The sequence below is a fragment of the Salmo salar genome, chromosome 28 (genome assembly GCF_965601325.2).
Source record: "Salmo salar chromosome 28, fSalSal1, whole genome shotgun sequence".
NCBI classification, from domain to species: Eukaryota; Metazoa; Chordata; class Actinopteri; order Salmoniformes; family Salmonidae; genus Salmo; species Salmo salar.
Genome location: NC_138318.1, coordinates 21,696,421 through 21,715,557, shown reverse-complemented (window position 1 = coordinate 21,715,557; position 19,137 = coordinate 21,696,421). Strand labels below are relative to the sequence as shown.

At 41.2% G+C, this 19,137-nt stretch overlaps 1 protein-coding gene across 3 annotated transcripts in view; it reads left to right on the top strand.

Moving 5' to 3' along the window:
- Positions 1-366: 366 nt before the first annotated feature.
- tanc2b (tetratricopeptide repeat, ankyrin repeat and coiled-coil containing 2b) overlaps positions 367-19,137 on the top strand; it is a 251,693-nt gene continuing 232,922 nt past the window's right edge. For all 3 annotated transcript variants that reach the window (XM_014179855.3, XM_014179853.3, XM_014179852.3), the window contains exon 1: positions 367-803. The gene's annotated coding sequence lies outside the window, so the exon portion shown is untranslated. The remainder of the gene's footprint in view (positions 804-19,137) is intronic.

Here is a 19,137-nt window from a genome sequence, read left to right as displayed (position 1 = left end):
CCATCCTGACTTGAAAGAACCAGTAGGCTATGATTTATAGGACCTATTATGGCCCTATAGCAAATATATTAAGCTATAGCTTATTGACTTGCGGCTTGCCTATAGGTTTAGCAGTAAAACAGGTAGCTTGGAGTGAATCTCCTACAGACTCTGCATTTTTATAACATAATTCCCTTACATCAAATGTCAAATGCTTTGATCCTGGGGGAAGGTTTTTGATTGAAATCGACCTTGTCCCCTCTTGAATAATTATGACCGGTTTAGACATTAGTGCCTCCCATTCTCATGATTTATGCATCGGCTTCTAGCTTGCTGTGCACTGCTCTGGTCAATCAGAGGTTGCACCGGTAGGCGTGCTAGCGATCCATACATAGGCTACTGCAGTTGTGGCACATATTACTTTTTGTTGTGAATCGGTCCGGTAACTATAGTTGCTCGGTTGAAGTTACCTGCGGCGGTGTGATTGGCTACTTCCGAGCGGCGCGTGCTGGGTGAACATGTAGACAGTATTCTATTTGGCCTTTAGACCTATTTATCCTTATATTATGGCCGAATTAGACTATTGGAAATAGAAAGTCCATAGACATTTCAGTTCAGTATATTTGGCTTGGCGGTGTAGCTTATTTATTCGCTCTGTTGTGGTAGTAGGCTAAGATAACGTCAGCTGTAGCGAGCAATTGCGCTTGAGGATCCCAAAGAAACCGTCTGGCTGCAGTTCTCTACAGCGGCTACCGGTTGTCGGCAGGCTATTTGCTGCGACTGACGCGAAGCGGCTAGTGAGGCTGGAGAGAGAGTCAAGCAAGGTAAGGTTACTGTAGGGGTTATCTATCTTACTTAGGCAGTAGGCTTGACATTAAGCTAAATTAAATCTTTGTGAAATCCCATTTTTTAAACGGACACAAATTATATCTCCACCCTGATCGAAATTGCCTGTCAAAGCTGTAGCCAGTAGCCACCCTCCCCACCCCCTACAAAAACAAATGTTCAGTACAGTGTAAGCAAATTGTTGTCAATGCCAACAGGTTACATTGTATCATGTTTGCATCCACAAATGGATACAGTATCCCAATTTGCATGTGCATTTCCAGGTGAAAATCAATGCTTGGCGTTATTCCACACCACTGTTCTGGTTCTAACAATGGGAGTTATCAGTTACTGTCAAACTGCTGGACTGGATTGTCTTAACTTCAACAGGCAGCTACTAATATGAGATGTAGTTACAGTTGGATACATAGGAAAGTAAATGCATTCTGTAATATTCTATTCAGTAGCTACTGCTTGTCTCTGCACTTGACTACAAGCCAAACAAAACTATATCACACCATGACAAAGAGCTGTGCATAATAATGTCAGTAGGCTAGTTTATAGTAAGGAATAGTTATAGATTATCTGGTGTAACAATGTGATTTAACCAAAGATTTTTGGTATCCATTACTGGGAGTTACAGGTTAGGCACTGTTTGGTGTAGCACAGAGAATTTTCAACCAACCTTACCGATACTATCTTCATTCTGGATTTAGCCAAACATGTATCTTTGCAGGTGGTGTATTTGAAATTAGAAAATGCTCCATTATTAAAATAAATATTTGTTTTGCTCCATGAAGTAATCCAACAATGTGTAGTATTAGTATTTAGTAGTATTTTTGGGGGTCCAAACAGGAAACAAAACACAACAAATAAAATACTTAATTTACATAATATAATAACATAATATAGATAACACTATATCATACTACATAATCTCCTGCCTCTGCCTCATGCTTCAGAAACAGGAAAAGGCTCCTGCCCTATGAGCCGTTATGGATTACACAAGCCAAGGATTCGTACAAGGCCACCCACCTACAAAATACAATAAATAATACAGTGCAAATTACAATACAAAATATATAAAAATGGCTCTTCACATGTCTCCACAGTCCCCATGTGCTGTAAGGGGTTCTTTTATCAGCTTTTTTAAAAATCTGTTTTTATTGCTAGCTTGAGTTGCCTGGGGTGGCAGAGAGAGAACCATTTAATCATGGCTCTATTTAATACTGTGTGTTTCCCAGCCTCTGTTCTGGACCTGGGAACTAGGAAGAGACCTCTGGCTGCATGTCTTGTGTGATACCGATGAGTGTCCGAACTGTGTGCCAAGTGCTTGAACAGACAGTTCGATACCTTCAACACATCACCACCTCGCACAAAGACCAATAGTAAAGCAGTCAATATTGAGCCAGGAAAGATTGACATTAATGTTACTGACATTCTGCGACGGCAAGAAAGCAGAGCGTTATCATGGACAGACCTCTTCCTATTTTAGCAAGCATTGAGTCGATATGTTTTAACCATGACAGCTTGCTATCTAGGGTTACACCCAGCAGTTTAGTCTCTACTTGCTCAATTGCCACATTATTCAATAATAGATCTAGATGAGGTTTAGGGTTGAGCGAGTGATTTGTTCCAAAAAATATTATTTTAGTTTTTGAGATATTTAGCACCAGCCTATTTGCTAGTTAACCATTCTAAAACTGACTGGATGTCATTTATTTTACTGCCGTAGCCGACGTGTATATACTTTTGAGTCATCAACGTACATAGACACAGCCTTTATTCAAGGTCAGTGGAAGGTCATTAGTAAAAACAGTACAATATTGGCTCAAGCTGGCTGCCCTGCAGGCTTTCGGGTTAAGCGGGCATTGTGTCAAGAAGCAGTGTGGATTGGCTGGGTTGTGTTTCGGAGGACGCACAGCTCTGGACCTTAGCCTCTCCCGATTCCGTACAGGAGTTGCAGCAATGGGACAAGACTGTAACTACCAATTGGATACCACGAAATTGGGGAGAAAAAGGGGTAAAAAAATATAAAATTTAAATAAACTCTCAATCCATGATAAGGCAGAGGATGCAAATCTATAACACCTACGTATTTTCAGCAATAGGTTATGATCAATGATATCAAAAGCTGCGCTAAAGTCTAGCAAAACAGCTCCCACAATCTTCTTACTATCAATTTCTTTCAGCCAATCATCAGTCATTTGTGTCAGCGCTGAGCATGTTGAGTGCCCTTCCCTATAAGTATGCTGAAAGTCTGTTGTAAATTAGTTTTCTGTAAAATAACATTGCACTTGGTCAAGCATTGTACTTCAAAAGGTTGCTAAGCACAGGTAACAGGCTGATTGGTTGGCTGTTTGAAGCACTAAAGTAGAGGTCGACCGATTATGATTTTTCAATGCCGATACCGATTATTGGAGGACCAAAAAAAGCCGCTACTAATTAATCGGCCTATTTATTTATTTATTTATTTGTAATAATGACAATTACAACAATACTGAATGAACACTTATTTTAACTTAATATAATACATAAATACTATCAATTTTGCCTCATAAATAATGAAACATCTTCAATTTGGTTTAAATAATGCAAAAACAAAGTGTTGGAGAAGAAAGTAAAAGTGCAATATGTGCCATGTAAAAAAGCTAACATTTAAGTTCCTTGCTCAGAACATGAGAACATATGAAAGCTGGTGGTTCCTTTTAACATGAGTCTTCAATATTCCCAAGTAAGAAGTTTTAGGTTGTAGTTATTATAGGAATTATAGGACTATTTCTCTCTATACGATTTGTATTTCATATACCTTTGACTATTGGATGTCTTATAGGCACTTTAGTATTGCCAGTGTAACAGTATAGCTTCCATCCCTCTCCTCGCTCCTACCTGGAATCGAATCAGGAACACATCGACAACAGCCACCCTTGAAGCAGTGTTACCCATGTAGAGCAAGGGGAACAACCACTCCCAAGTCTCAGAGCGAGTGACGTTTGAAACGCTATTAGCGCGCACCCCGCTAACTAGCAAGCCATTTCACATCGGTTACACCAGCCTAATCTCGGGGGTTGAAGTCATAAACAGCGCAATGCTTGAAGAATTGCGAAGAGCTGCTGGCAAACGCACGAAGGTGCTGTTTGAATGAATGCTTACGAGCCTGCTGCTGCCTACCATCGCTCAGTCAGACTGCTCTATCAAATATCAAATCATAGACTTAATTATAACATAATAACACACAGAAATACGAGCCTTTGGTCATTAATATGGTCGAATCCGGAAACGATCATTTAGAAAACGAAACGTTTATTATTTCAGTGAAATACGGAACCGTTCCATATTTTATCTAACGGGTGGCATCCCTAAGTCTAAATATTCCTGTTACATTGCACAACCTTCAATGTTATGTCATAATTATGTACAATTCTGGCAAATTAATTATGGTCTTTGTTAGGAATAAATGGACTTTACAGAGTTCGCAATGAGCCAGGCGGCCCAAACTGCTGTATATACCCAAACTGCTTGCACAGAACGCAAGAGAAGTAACACAACGTCACATCCCTAGTTAAAAGAAATTCATGTTAGCAGAAATTCATGTTAACTAAATATGCAGGTTTAAAAATATATACTTGTGTATTGATTTTAAAGAAAAACATTGATGTTTATGGTTAGGTACATTGGTGCAACGACAGTGCTTTTTTCGCAAATGGCTTGTTAAATCATCACCCGTTTGTCGAAGTAGTCTGTGATTCGATGAGAAATTAACAGGCACCGCATCGATTATATGCAACGCAGGACACGTTAGATAACTACACATGGTTGATGATATTACTAGTTTAAATAGTGATTATGTTAAGATTGATCGTTTTTTATAAGATAAGTTTAATGCTAGCTAGCAACTTACCTTGGCTTCTTGCTGCCCTCGCGTAACAGGTAGTCAGCCTGCCACGCAGGCTCCTCGTGGAGTGCAATGTATGGCAGGTGGTTAGACCGTTGGACTAGTAGAAGGTTGCAAAAACGACTCCCCGAGGTGACAAGGTCAAAATCTGTTGTTCTGCCGCTGAACAAGGCAGTTAACCCCCGTTCCAAGGCCGTCATTGAAAATAAGAATGTGTTTTTAATCTGACTTGCCTAGTTAAATGAAGGTGTACATTTTTTATTTTTTTATAAAAAAAATCGGTGTCCAAAAATACAGATTACAGATTGTTATAAAAACTTGAAATCAGCCCTAATTAATCGGCCATTCCGATTAATCGGTCGACCTCTACACTAAAGGGTGCTCTGCAATTCTTGGGCAGCAGAATGACCTTTGCCTCCCTCCAGGCCTGAAGGCACACACCGTCTTCTAGGCTTACATTGAAGATGTGGCAAACAGGAGTCGCAATGTATTCCATTACCAACCTCAGCAATTTACCATCCAGGTTTGTCAGTACCAGGTGGGTTGTCCTTATTTAAAGAGAGAAGATATGAAATAGACAAGATGGATTACTTCATGGAGCAAAACATTTATTTATTTTATTAACGGAGCATTTTCTAAATTCAAACACACCATCTGCAACTGGACACGGACATTTTAGAAGATACATGCATGGCCGAATCGTGAACAAAGATGGTATCGCAGTTAAGATTGGTCGAAAATCTCTGTGCTACACCAAACAGTAACTAATCTGTAACGCCCAGTAATGGATACCAAAAATCTTTGGTTTAAATCACATTATCTGGTGTAACAAGTAAGTAGCTGTTCCTACTTGCTGTGTGGCTTCAGGTCAACACCTACCTCATTCTGCCTCTTATCTGACATTTGCTGATGACACAACAGTGGTAGGCCTGATCACCGACAACGATGAGACAGCCTATAGGGAGGAGGTTAGAGACCTGGCAGTGTGGTGCCAGGACAACAACCGCTCCCTCAATGTGAGCAATACAAAGGAGCTGATCGTGGACTACAGGAAAAGGAGGTCCGAACAGGCCCCCATTAACATCAACAGGGCTGTAGTGGAGCGTGACGAAAGTTTCAAGTTCCTTGGTGTCCACATCACCAACAAACTATCATGGTCCAAACACACCTAGACAGTCGTCAAGAGGGCACGACAACACCTTTTTCCCCTCAGGAGACTGAAAAGATTTGGCATGGGTCCCCAGATCCAAAAAATGTTCTACAGCTGCACCATTGAGAGCATCCTGACCGGTTGCATCACCGCCTGGTATGGCATCTGACCGTAAGGCGCTACAAAGGATAGTGCATACGGCCCAATACATCATTGGGTTCCTACTGCCATCCAGGACCTATATACTAGGCAGTGTCAGAGGAAGGCCCCCCTTTGTTTTTACACTGCTGCTACTCACTGTTTATTATCTATGCATAGTCACTTTACCCCAACCTATATGTACAAACTACCTCAACTAACCTGGAACCCACACATTGACTCGGTGCCGGTACCCCCTGTACAGTATATAGCCTCGTGTTTGTTATGTAATTTTATGTTACTTTTGATTTTTTTACTTTTACTTTACAACTGCATTGTTGCTTAAGGGCTTGTAAGTAAGCATTTCACGGTAAGATTGTATTCGGCGCATGTGACAAAAACAATGTGATTTCGTTGGTTCTCCCTGACAGGGTCTTATGTGGCAATGAAATGGTTCAACAAAGAGGCATCTATTAGGCTATAGTGCCTGTTGTTTTACATCGGCTGTGATTGTTATGAATACTGTATAGTTCTCTAATAATTGTGGAATGTAGTGTGAGATTTAATAAATATTGGTGTTATGTTTTGATAGGAATTTGCAAGTTTCCTGCTGTGCTGGAGCAGATTTAAAAACAAAATAGTTTATTACATTTGTCCTGAGATTTGTTATCCACAAAATATGCTAATTTACCTTTTGCAATAACTGCAGAGACTATTATCAATTTACCAGATATTCCCCATTATCAGGTAACAACTCCTTCCAGTCTCAAGTGCAATATATAACAATGATCCTACAAAGATGCAATTCTATAAGATTCCTCAGACATAAATACATGTAAAATAAGATGGTGGAGCTCTCATTACATGGTTATTCTATGAGAATGGCTGCTTCACTGTATAGTGTTCTGCTGTTCTCTCTGTTGTCAGCTGAGCTCCCTCTTAGCAGATAAAAGACAATCCTCTCCACAGAATTTCTCAAATCCTATCAGAGACATGCACTACGGTAAGTGTACCAATTAAGCCCACTTCGATCTTTAAATTCAAATAAAACTAAAACATTTTTTTTTTAAAGTCAATCAGATGTTTTATAATGAAGCTATTGACAATTATGTGTAACTTCCAACTAGTGGCCATTTTCAAAGCTGCAAAAAAACTTTGGTGTTGAGGACTTAGATAAACATATTTTTCAGATATGTTTTTATACCTTCTCATATACGTGATACTACTTTATCTAAAATGAAAAGATGAATGTGCTGATATTTGCACATGATAGCCTATTTCATCAGCATTCATTACTATTTCTTGCTAATTTAAAATGAGTTTTTCATGCTAGCAGTCATGCCTGCATGTCAGTCTCACAGTAGCAACAACTTGTCGAAGTACAAGATAATAGATTTCCGGCATTCACAGCTTACATTTTTAAATGCATTTTGTCTTATTTTACTGTTAAATGAAACTTGCATTGTTATACATAGATGCCATTTTTGTAAATTTGACATTTATCTCCGGCTTAAAGGGTAGCACAAAAAGCACTCCCTCTATACAGAATGAAAAATGACAATAAAGCAATATTGTTCAATAGGATCAATACTAACTTTGCATAATATTGTAGTCTGTGTATAACAACTATTTATACCCCAAACCATTCGTTTCTAAATATTTTATGAGTAGTCTTTGCAATTCTGACTTTTCACCATAAATCACTGTTGTTCCTGTTAAACCCAGTATGCTCCTATTAAGCCCAGTATGCTCCTATTAAGCCTGGTTTGCATTGAAACACATGTGGATAGTGTGTTGATATCCCTAATATTCAATGAACATGAGCATAAATATATTTTTTTTGTTCAGATTTAAGTTTGATTAAACCCCCAAAAAACACAGTTATGCATATTGTGCATCTAGCCATGGTTCCTTTACCAAGATTAGAAACAATAACAAAGAATTAGAAACCTCTGTATACTCCAATAGGTTTGATGCATAGAGAGAAGAATAAGATCAGGGTTGAGGGATATCAGGGATAGAAGACCTAAAAGTGATGCAGACGAATGAGGGAGAAGAAAATTGACTATTGGGTGACTACTTATACACTTTTGGGTGGGGGCATTGTCATAATTGTTGTCTTTCATTCATCCACGTGATTCTGTTTTTTTGGTCCACCACCTGTACCTTTTTAATACACAGTTGAGAGGGAGGTTTGAAACTGTCTTCAGATAAGCTTTAGGAGACAAGTTGAACTAATTAACAAGAATAGCAATACAGCAAATGTGAATGAGCTTTCAGATACAGTTGAAGTTGGAAGTTTACATACACCTTAGCCAAATACATTTAAACTCAGTTTTTCACAATTCCTGACATTTAATCCTAGTACAAATTCCCTGTTTTAGGTCAGTTAGGATCCTCACTTTATTTTAAGAATGTGAAATGTCAGAATAATAGTAGAGGAGGATTTATTTCAGCTTTTATTTCTTTCATCACATTCCCAGTGGGTCAGACGTTTACATACACTCAATTAGTATTTGGTAGCATTGCCTTTAAATTGTTTAACTTGGGTCAAACCTTTCGGGTAGCCTTCCACAAGCTTCCCACAATAAGTTGGGTGAATTTTGGCCCCTTCCTCCTGACAGAGCTGGTGTAACTGAGTCAGGTTTGTAGGCCTCCTTGCTCACACACGCCTTTTCAGTTCTGCCCACAAATCTTCTATAGGATTGAGGTCAGGGCTTTGTGATGGCCACTCCAATACCTTGACTTTGTTGTCCTTAAGCCATTTTTCCACAACTTTGGAAGTATGCTTGGGGTCATTGTCCATTTGTAAGACCCATTTGCGACCAAGCTTTAACTTCCTGACTGATGTCTTGAGATGTTGCTTCAATATATCCACATAATTTTTCTTCCTCATGATGCCATCTATTCTGTGAAGTGCACCAGTCCCTCCTGCAGCAAAGCACCCCCACAACATGATGCGGCCACCCCCATGCTTCACGGTTGGGAGGGTGTTCTAAGGCTTGCAAGCCTCCCCCTTTTTCCTCCAAACATAACCATGGTCATTATGGCCAAACAGTTCTATTTTTGTTTCATCAGACCAGAGGACATTTCTCCAAAAAGTACAATCTTTGTCCCCATGTGCAGTTGCAGACCGTAGTCTGGCTTTTTATGGCGGTTTTGGAGCAGTGGCTTCTTCCTTGCTGAGCGGCCTTTCAGGTTATGTCTATATAGGACTCATTTTACTGTGGATATAGATACTTTTGTACATGTTTCCTCCAGAATCTTCCCAAGGTCCTTTGCTGTGGTTCTGGGATTGATTTGCACTTTTCGCAGCAAAGTACGTTCATCTCTAGGAGGCAGAACGCGTCTCCTTCCTGAGCGGTATGACTGCTTTGTGGTCCCATGGTGGTAATACTTGCGTACTATTGTTTGTACAGATGAACGTGGTACCTTAAAGCATTTGAAAATTGCTCCCAAGGATGAGCCAGACTTGGGGAGGTCTACAACTTTTGTTTTCTGAGGTATTGGCTGATTTCTTTTGATTTTCCCTTGATGTCAAGCAAATAGGCACTGTGTTTGAAGGTAGGCCTTGAAATACATCCACAGGTACACCTCCAATTGAATCAAATGATGTCAATTAGCTTTTCAGAAGCTTCTAAAGCCATAACATAATTTTCTGGAATTTTCCAAGCTGTTTAAAGGCACAGTCACCTTAGTGTATGTAAACTTCTGACCCACTGGAATTGTGATACAGTGAATTATAAGTGAAATAATCTGTCTGTAAACAATTGTTTGAAAATGTACTTGTGTCATGCACAAAGTAGATGTCCTAACCGACTTGCCAAAACTATAGTTTGTTAACAAGAAATGTGTGGAATGGTTGATAAACAAGTTTTTATGACTCCTACCTAAGTGTATGTGAACTTCCGACTTGAACTGTAATTCATTGAAAGTTGTGTGGTGTTATGGTCTTTGTTGCATGGCTTCTTATCCAAATCAAATAAAATTGTGTTTGTCACATGCGCCGAATACAACCTTACAGTGAAATGCTTACTTACGAGCCCCTAACCAACAATGCAGTTAAAGAAATATGGAGAAGAAGTAAAAGTAACAAGTAAGGGCCAGAGTGGTGTTATGGTCTTTGTTGCATGGCTTCTTATCCACAGAGGGCCAGTGTGGGTGCAGGTTTGTGTTGCATGGCTTCTTATCCACAGAGGGCCAATGTGTGTGCAGGTTTTTGTTCCAACCAAGCAATAACACACCTGATTCAACTAATCATGTCTTGATTGAAGTCTATGATTAGTTGAATCAGGTGTGTACTGGTCGGCAAGAACAAAAGCCCAAGTCCACATTGATCTCTGTGAATACGATTGGACACCCCCCCCCGTTATAAGTGCTACTTTCTTGATGAATAGCAATGACCAGTTCATTTTAATAACTTTAGGGAAGATTCATATAATCCAATTTTACATAAGAAAATGTCAATTTGTACGTTTTGTACATTTTGTAAATTAATTAAAATTGATTATTTAATTAAGAGGCAGGTATATTTGGAACACCCATGGGCTTAAAGGGTACACTCACTACCCATTAAGCACAATCCAGACTTTTTACATAGTTTATCAAATATTTTTATGTCTTAAAACATGTTGTAAGTAAAGTCATAACTTCACATGAGAGTTTAATCTTTTATTTTATATCCACTTTTCTTGCAAAAATTTAGGGCAGTATACATTAGAAATGTTTAAACTTAGATTTTGGTGGGTAATTTAGTTCTCTCGCTTTGTCCATCTCTCTTTATCTTTTGTCTCTTTTTCTCTCTGTCTCTCTCCATCCCAAACTCACTCACACACATCTGTGATTTAGTATGCTGGAGACAGTGAGCGTGTTATGTGGATAGATTTCCATTATGAGGTCATGTTTTCTGCTGTCCAGCGTTAAACTGTTGTCTTTTCACTACGTTATCTTTGTCCACAGGGAGTCACAAGGCGTTAGTTTCCATCATCCCAGCCAGACACTATCCCACTATATACAGACAGGTCTAGGATGGACCCGGGGTGTAGGAATGGATAGAAAATACATTTATTTTAAAGTACAACAGTAAATCCCTTTTTTATTGTTAAAAAAAATCCTACTCAGTCACATGATTGGCCTTCCTAGATCTTACTAGACAGGAACTGTGACTATTTGCTGCCATGCATCGGAATTTACAGTACCTTTGCTTCACAACAGGGTAATAGTGGATATTTCATGCTTTACCAGTAGTAGGTCTTACTTGGAGTGGTTAGAATGGATTTCGGGATTACTGCCGACACAAGAAGTGTAATAATATTGCTCGGTTCAGGTTTGAGACTGACTGTCTGTTGTCTAGGCACGTCAAAGCGGCTCTTTCTGCTGAGTATTATCAGCCACCAACCGTAGAGGAGAGCTTTGGGTGGGAGTCTCTCTGGATGCATTCCAAATGGCTAAAGTAGTGCACTATGTAGGGAATAGGGTGTTATTCGGGACTTTCTTTCACGCTCTTCCTCTTTCTCTCTCCTTGTCTCTCTATCTGTCTCTCTCTGAATGTTATCAGCATTGAAAATGTCAGGAGTTTTCCTGACCAGGTATTAAAGGTGTTGTCCTCTGGGATGTCGATTCATTTCCCTGAGCTCTGAGGTAAATGGCAACTCTATGCGCCATTAATCAGGTAGAGCAGTCATGGAAATCAGAGAGCAAGCACGGTCCACTGTCATGGAAATAATGTCAGATTGGTGCTTTATAGTATTCTTTTTGTTTAGGATGGGTGTGTTTGGAGTCTTTTTAATATAGAGCAAAATTAGTTTTACAAGGGAATTTTGTATGTCTTTTTTGTTGTTGCGCAACTCCACCCTCCCGGACCAATAACTAATTTGTATGCAAAAGCAATCTCTTATATGCAAGCCAGGCATGTGTAATAGTACTACTGTCATAGATTCATATGAGGTAGCAGAAATTACCCTTACAAACATTTATTGTAAATCTCTCTCCGGGAAAGGAAACAAACTATATCAGATGGAACATCCATGGTGGAAAATCTGAAGATAAAAATTTGATTTATGATATGATAGCCCTGTTTGTGTGTGTAGTGGATTAGACATTGAACTGAACTTCTTTAATTAACTAAGGATTCTACACAGGCTTTACCACACACATTGACGTTCTGCTTTGATTCTGTAAATATGGTGCTGCAGATGAAGTGTTCTCACAGCATCTTCGTCGTCCTGTTGTAGAGATCTATGTGCGTCCCAATTGGCACCTATTCCCTATGTATTGGTGCACTACTTTCGACCAGGGCCCATAGGGCTCTGGTCAAAAGTAGTGCACTAGATATGTAATGGGATGCGATTTAGGACACACGAGACAAACAGCAAGGCCTTTTTTCTCAGCCTCTGTGAGTTGTGTGTCTGTCAAAGGAGTTAGTGACTGGTTGCTGTGGGCTGTCTTAACCTTTGTCAACTGCTCCCGGGAGTTGGAGACCTTTATTAAGTCTTGATGGATGGAACAGGTCTGACAGTGACAGTTCTAGTTCTAGAGCCTTTGGCCAGGTGGACCAGGCACCTGAGGTCACACAGAGCATCTGAGAATGTTATTTTCTATGTCTCAAAGAGCACCCTATTTCCTATATAGTGCACTACTTTTGACCAGAGCCCATAGTTCTCTGGTCAAAAGTAGCAACTGTAGGGAATAGGATGCCATCTGAGATGCAGACATCCCGTCTCTATGTTTAACCTTGAAGGACCTATTCTCATCACAAATAGTACATACTGTGGTATTTTATTTATTTGACTGCAATTGAGTGGTTTAAGTCCTAACCCGTCTATATCTCAACTTTGAACAAAATGTATGTCTCCCTTTTATGTGTAAGCGTCTCATGTAGTTTCAATAGTTGGGAGACAGCTACTGGCATCAGAATGGTTTTGTATGAGAACATATGCTGCTTATCTTTCTTCAAAGGATCAGGCTCTGTACCCTTAAAGGGAGAATCCAGCAGTACAACCAAATATTACAACACATGATCAAAGCACTAGTGTTTCATCCCTGAAACACAGCTGAGGCCTTACACACATGTAATTACTGTTGTGTAACAAATATGATCATAGTACCTTTAATCGTAGAATAGCTGAGGCTAGTATTTCTACAGTATGTGGGTAGAGATTGTATACTACAGTAGAGCTCAGTAAAATGCAGCATTGACTGACTGTGTGGCGTGCTGCACATCTCGACAATGCCTCATGCCTGGACTGACGTGTTCCGTTCACACTCTCAGCCTCCTGTCCCCCTCAGCCTCCTTCCCCCTCCACTCCTCCTCATCCTCTATTAGGGCTCTGTGTGTCCTCCTAGTTTCACCAGCGCAGCCTCCTGTCTCTTTGTCCCACTGTCCCCTCCACTGTGGAGGGGACAGTGGCATCACCAGGGCGAGACCACTAGCATCACCAGGGCGAGACCGACCCTGCAGACATCTATAGAGGCTGCCAGCCCAGTCCCCTAATCCCTTCAGACAGCCAGACGTCACTTCTGTGCTACGGCACAGTATAGACTTCTGCTCTCAGTAGGGTCCGTTTTAGATGTGCAGCATAGTACAATGTAGCCAGTAGGCTATATCCCTAAAATAGACAACCAGTGATAGCAGTTATATTTCCGGTCAGTCAGTGGCTGATGTGATTGGAGCAGGGCCTGTGTTGCTGCATCCTGCTCTAATGAAATTGAATTAATCTTTCCTCTGGACAAGCCTAAATGTGTGTCAGTTTGTACTGTGTGTTTGTCACTGTGTGTATCTCTGTGCCTCAGCATGACGGAGCATTCTGATTCTGAAGTAGATGGCCATACAGCCAGGATGTTATTGTGTCAACAAAGAGGAGCTTCCGTAGCCAATCAATCTGCTGCTCCAAAGCCTCTTCTGGGGGACCTGGGACCCTTGTTAGCCAATTAGGCTGCTGTGTCTGCTGGCTCCAGCTGCTGACAGCAGATAAATAGCAGACTGTGAATTCATCAGGGCTGAGAGCTATGACTTTCTGTCTGCGTCCCAAATGGCAACCTATTCCCTATTTAGTGCAATACTTTTGACCAGAGCCCAGGGACACCTTTGGGACGCCTCCTCTCTATCTTTTCTGTTTCCCAATCCCCAAGGCTGGTCTCCCTCTCTCATCCCCAGAGTCATGAGCAATCGCTGACCCCTGACCTCCCGGCGAAGCAGTTATTTCAGCCCTCTGCCTTCTGTTGGGCTGTTTGTCATTGTTTTTCTCTTCCTATCTCCGCACAACAGGGGACATAACTCATCCAACCATTGTCCTCTCCTCTTTTCCTCTCCTCATTCACATCTGTCGCCATCGTCGGCACATTACCAGGGACATTGCCATCAGTCTTAAATCTGATAAAGAAAGATAACATAGCTAGTAGTACTGCAATTGTCTGTCAGATAGTAATCATAGTGTTATAGAGGGGACTAAGAAGAGTGGTGTCAGTCAGTACTGTATACTAAATGATAGCGTTGAGTAGATGCATAGTGACATTTGATCGTACAGAGGAAGTGCTGCCTGAGCTGTTTTATGTGCTCTGCAGCAGCAGGCCAGCGTGCCGTGAAGTTGACACTGAGGCAGTTACAGTCCGTTATATAAATAAGCAGGCTAGTATCTGACCTTTATGCTTACACTGGGCTTAGTAGCAGGAGGAGTGCGTCCCAAATGGCACCCTTTTTGGTAGTGCACTACTCTGGTCAATATGTAGGGAATGTAATTTGGGATGCAGCCTGGGGCTCTGTGATGTTCTTGTGCAGTGTTTTATTGAAATACCCTGATGAAGCCATACACCAAAACTAATGGTTTTAACAATAAACAATTGTTTTTGAAGTGAACTTCCATTGTCTTCCCAAGAGTTTCTGAAACTGGTTTAACCTATTTAAGTATTTTATCAGGCTAACTTCATTGGTATGGTGTTTTGGCTGACACACCTGTGTTTGTATGAAGGGGATGTATTGTCATTCACACAGCTTGTGTTATGATGAGCTGTGAGGATGGAAATAAAAGGTGTGACAGTGAGTGTAGGAGGAATCTAGGCTGGGCTACAAGCGCCCAAACCACTCCTGCTTGAACTAGTGTAGGAGGAATCTAGGCTGGGGGACAAGCGTCTAAACCACTCCTGCTTGAACTAATGTAGGAGGAATCTAGGCTGGGGGACAAGCGTCCAAACCACTCCTGCTTGAACTAATGTAGGAGGAATCTAGGCTAGGGGACAAGCATCCAAACCACTCCTGCCTGAACTAGTGGAGGAGGAATCTAGGCTAGAGGACAAGCGTCCAAACCACTCCTGCCTGAACTAGTGGAGGAGGAATCTAGGCTAGAGGAAAGCATCCAAAACACTCCTGCCTGAACTATCCAGCAAATATTCAAACATCAAATACTCTCTCTTTTCGTGCAAAATTATTGATTGAGATAATAAAAAGAACATTGAGTTGTGGATTGTAATTGTTAAGGGAAATACTCTGTGGTTTTTGAGAAATGGGAATCCAATTTATAATAAGTTGTGGAGTGCAAATAGAATTGTGCTGCTGGTTGAGCACAAGGGACATGGGAAATGGAATGGCAACAAGCCTACTAAGTGAACTGCTCTTTACCAGGATTATTATCCAAAAGGGAAGTGAGTAGTAGGTTATGTCCCAAATGGCACTCTATTCCCTATATAGTGCACTACTTTTGACCAGGGCCCATAGGAAAATAGGGTGCCATTTGGGACACTTGCATAGTCCGCTGCCTCCAGTCCAGTTACCAAAACGACCAGACGTAGTCCGCTGCCTCCAGTCCAGTTACCAAAACGACCAGACGTAGTCAGCTGCCTCCAGTCCAGTTACCAAAACGACCAGACGTAGTCCGCTGCCTCCAGTCCAGTTACCAAAACGACCAGACGTAGTCCGCTGCCTCCAGTCCAGTTACCAAAACGACCAGACGTAGTCAGCTGCCTCCAGTCCAGTTACCAAAACGACCAGACGTAGTCAGCTGCCTCCAGTCCAGTTACCAAAATGACCAGACGTAGTCAGCTGCCTCCAGTCCAGTTACCAAAATTGTGTCCTTGTTCAGGCATGGCTGTTCATTGTGTTAACAGTTCGCACAGACCGATGGCCTTCTGAAGCCAGCTATAAATACCCTAGCATTTCTGGCCAAAAATACACATGAGCTAGTGCAAATGGATACGCTGGTTCCCACACAATAGTCCTAGTAGCAATGTATGAGAAGTTGAGGTCATTACTGGGTTATTACGCTATAGGCTCAGGCTTTTCCAATGGACTACACATTTGTGAGTGAACTGGATGTTAGCTGTCCCTCTCAATGGCTATGTACTGAACAGTAAGCTGCTTTCAGGAAGTCTCTTCCTGCGTTCCCTCAGTGCTTTTATTTGATATAGCCAAGTCTTAATGGTCTCTCAGACATCCCATTTGCAGAGTGGACATTCTGTACTTCACCCTTTGAAGTCAGGTGGTTATCTCCCACAGCCGCAACCTGGGACAATGTGTTTCCCGCAAATGCGATTTGAGACCAGCTACAGGAGAGCGAGAGAGAGACAGCCTCGGGCTACAGGGTCAATGATTCTCTGGGGGCTACAGGAAGCCGCGGGGAAGGGGACTGTTGCTGTTCTAATGAGCTGCTAATTGATATCCAACAGTACACAGAACACCCCATTTAGAATCTCACTGGGAATTCCATGGAAGAGAAAATATCCCTTTTTGAAGAGGAACACCCTAGGAGTCCCTTGGCATGCATGTTTTACTTTAGTGAGTGGGTTTATGACGCTATACAATGCGATACTGTCTGTTCTGTACTTCCACTGTGAGGACAGAACTATAGGAGAGAGTACTCCATGTGAATCCATCTCTAATTGTTACTAACAGGTCTCTAATGCGAATCATTTCAATCACATTTATTTTATAAAGCCCTTTTTACATACGCATTTGTCACAAAGTCCTTTGTGTTGTTGAGGTTGTTTGCGTTGAGAGTGGGACACACTGGATTAGTTAGTGCCCTGGCAAACACCTCTAGTAATAAAACTTGTTGCTTGGCCAGTAGAACTTGTACTTGTTGATGTAGGCACAGGTCACTCAAGCATCCCATCTCAGTGAAGACAAGCAATAGGTTGAGGAGCAGGAAAAACCTGGAGCATTGCCTCATGTTCTTCAGGAGAAGTCAGACATATAGGCGACGTTGGAAATCTGATTACAGTCCTGACTTAGAGAGTAATGGGAAAAGCGGCTCGCTTGCCTTGCACTCAGGCTTCTGCTCCATTCAAAGGAAGCCATTCTTATTTCCCTTGAGTGTGCTGTAGTTAAGCCACAAAGCAGATCTGAACCGACAAACTACCCTGTTTCGGCTGTTTAGGAGATATAACAAAGTGTTGGAAGGAGATGCTGATAGACAATAGCTGGAATAATTGCCCTGTTCTAAAGCATCTATTATACCTACTCCCCATGCAACATTTTCAGATTAAAGTTTTTGTCTGCACCTTGGGGCAACCCCTGTGGAGTTGAATGTCTTTGTGTTTCTGTTATTATAGAGAATGAGAGCAGGAGTCGGTTAGGGAGTCCCCAAGCTTCCAACAGTGCACAGAGCTATGTCAACCACTTTATCCGAGAACCTACAGTACCAGTCAAAAGTTTGGATACTCCTACTCATTCAAGTGGTTTTATTTTTACTATTTTCTACGTTGTAGAATAATAGGGAAGACGTCAAAAATATGAAATAACACATATGGAATCATGTATTAACCAAAAATATATTTGGGATCTTCAAAGTAGCCACCCTTTGCCTTGATGACAGCTTTGCACACTTGGAATTCTTTCAACCAGCTTCACCTGGAATGTTTTTCCAGAGCACTTGTTGGCTGCTTTTCCTTCACTCTGCGGTTCAACTCATCCCAAACTATCTCAATTGGGTTGAGGTTAGGTGATTGGAGGCCAGGTCATCTGATGCAACACTTCATCACTCTCCTTGGTCAAATAGCCCTTACACAACCTGGAGGTGTGTTGGATCATTGTCCTGTTGAAAAACAAATGATATTCCCACTAAGCGCAAACCAGATGGGATGGCGTATCGCTGCAGAATGCTGTGGTAGCCACGCGGGTTAAGTGTGCCTTGAATTCTAAATAAATTAATCACAGACAGTGTCACCAGAAAAGCTCCCCCACACCATCACACCTCCTCCTCCATGCATCACAGTGGGAACCACATGCAGAGATCATCTGTTCACCTATTCTGCGTGTCACAAAGACACGGCGGTTGGAACCAAAAATCTCAAATTTGTGCTCATCAGAACAAAGGACAGATTTCCACCAGTCTAATGTCCATTGCTCATGTTTCTTGGCCCAAGCAAGTCTCTTCTTATTGGTGTCCTTTGGTAGTGGTTTCTTTGCAGCAATTTGACCATGAAGGCCTGATTCACGCAGTCTCCTCTAAACAGTTGATGTTGAGATGTCTGTTACTTGAACTCTGAAGTATTTATTTGGGCTGCAATTTGAGGCTGGTGACTCTAATGAAATTATCCTCTGCAGCAGAGGTAATTCTGGGTCTTCCTTTCCTGTGGCGGTCCTCATGAGAGCCCGTTTCAACACAGCGCTTGATGGTTTTTGCGACTGCACTTAAAGAAACTTTTAAAGTTCTTAATTTTCTGCATTGACTGACCTTCATGTCTTAAAGTAATGATGGACTGTCATTTCTCTTTGCTTATTTGAGCTGTTCTTGCTATTAATATGGACCTGTTTTTTTTTTACCAAATTGGGCTATCTTCTGTATACCACCCCTACCTTGTCACAACAACTTTTTGGCTCAAACGCATTAAGGAAAGAAATTACACAAATTAACTTAAAAAGGCACACCTGTTAATTGAAATGCATTCCAGGTGAAGCTGGTTGAGAGAATGCCAAAAGTGTGCAAAGCTGGCATCAAGGAAAAGGGTGGCTACATTGAAAAATCTCATTTTGATTTATTTAACACTTTTTTGGCTTCTACATGATTCCATGTGTTATTTCATAGTTTGTCTTCTATTATTCTATAATGTAGAAAATGAAGAAAAACCCTTGAATTAGGTGTGTTCAAACTGCTATTATAGAACCTATTTCAAACGGCTGTTAGAGTCAATGGACACCACAATGGTTTTCTCAAGTTGA